General features: G+C 36.8%; 1 non-coding gene across 1 annotated transcript; it reads right to left on the bottom strand.

The window, feature by feature from the left end:
• Positions 1-1,453: 1,453 nt before the first annotated feature.
• On the bottom strand, positions 1,454-1,560 carry LOC123232661. The gene has a single exon (XR_006505188.1). It is a non-coding gene; the product is annotated as a U6 spliceosomal RNA (small nuclear RNA).
• Positions 1,561-1,779: the final 219 nt, after the last annotated feature.

Below are 1,779 nucleotides of genomic sequence, written 5' to 3'. Positions count from 1 at the left end.
GAAGACCAAGCCCAAGGCATGACTCAGATGGATTACTAGCTATATAATTCAATCAATGATCCTTAAATGAGAATATTTTCACTTTGTATATGGAAACAAAATCAATGAAAAGAAAGCTTCATCTTGGTGGCAATGAGATCCCAGATTAGTGCTCAGGTGCATACTCCCTACAGAACTAATCATTTTGTTTTCATGTAAGTTTTCAGTTTAGCAGAGTTTTTGTCCTTAATTTGAATTTGAATACCAGAAGAGGATAGATGACACTATATTGCTTGGATTATAGCTTTATTTCTCCATTGAGAAATTTCATCTCACAGAGTGAAATATTGCAGTTATGGAGGAAAATACTATGAGCAAACAAACATTAGGGGAAAATTGAAATACATATGTTTTTTCACATCCTTTAAAGATTTGTTTTTTGTTTTAGTTGAGAAACAGAATTTTAAAGTTGGAAGGGAAGTTTGAGAGCAACCAATTTAACTTCCTCATTTTAGAGATGAAAAAACTGAGGCAAATGGAGATGAGATGATTTATGTAAGGTCACACAGCTAGTAGGCAGTGGGCATGCTTCCTCCCTGCAGTTGTCCAAAACATTTCAACCCCATGCCTCAAACCTCTAGAACTTTACCATCCTGTGCCAAGTCTTGACACCAGTCCTTTGTTCTTGGACATCACCCCAGGGTCTTGTCACCATGATGTACCTTTCCCAAGATCCACCTTCCTGCCAATCTGAGGAATGAATGTAATTTCTGTGGGACAGGCTGGGGCATCTCTCCTGAGGTGACCACACTCAGTGTTAAACAGTCCTTGATCACACTACTACTCAATGCTGCAAACTGTTTTTGTCTTAGGTAATAATAATAATAATTTTTTTTAATTCCTAGTTATGATTCTGGTCAAGTTTGCAACTCAAATTAATAGCATCTACCCAAATGTTCTTTATTCAAATTCCCTAATCTATGTAGTAGTCATGTGCCCAGAGGAGTTGGTAAATTTATATACATATATATTAATATCCATACATGTATATGTGCACATATAATTATACATATACATGTGTGAATATACATATATACAGGCATGTGTATACACATATATATCCTTCTCCCTTTTTGTATATGGGGATCTGCGGAGTACATGTAAACAAAGGGCACTCCTGTTGAAGAGTGACTATTTGGACCTTGAGGATATGGACAATACACAAGGAATGAGCAATATAGACCTGGAGATAGAGCAAAGCCAGACAAGAGCAGGTACACAGTAGAGATAGGACGTTGCCCTTACACCCAGAAAGAAGCCTGGATGGAAGGCTATTGCATCTGCATGGCTCCCAGACAGGTGGGATCTTATTGGCAACTAAACAACAGAGTGCTGAAGGAGGAAGAAAGGTGGGTGTGTTAGGGACTCATTAGACCAAACTCAATTTATTACTTTGTTTAAGGTGGTTTTTTTTTTTAATATGGAATGCTTCACGAATTTACATGTCATCCTTGCAGAGGGGCCATGCTAATCTTCTCTGTATCATTCCAATTTTAGTATATGTGCTGCCGAAGCAAGCACTAAGGTTCTAATATCAAAAGTTAACAGAAGATTCATTTTCGAAACTCAGAAAATTTTATTAGAGATGGCCTCTCTTTATACACACTCATTTACATATAATAACTCACTTTAAAAATACTTTAAAGTTTGCAAAACAGTTTACCAATATCCTCAATATCTTCAGTTGCCTCTTTACTATGATTGGGGGGATGGAGAATGGAATAAAAAGTTATTCCCAAA

Source organism: Gracilinanus agilis, chromosome 1, assembly GCF_016433145.1.
Source record: "Gracilinanus agilis isolate LMUSP501 chromosome 1, AgileGrace, whole genome shotgun sequence".
In the NCBI taxonomy this organism is placed as follows: domain Eukaryota; kingdom Metazoa; phylum Chordata; class Mammalia; order Didelphimorphia; family Didelphidae; genus Gracilinanus; species Gracilinanus agilis.
Note: the sequence above shows the minus strand (reverse complement) of the source record. Positions and strands in the feature narration are given on the sequence as shown.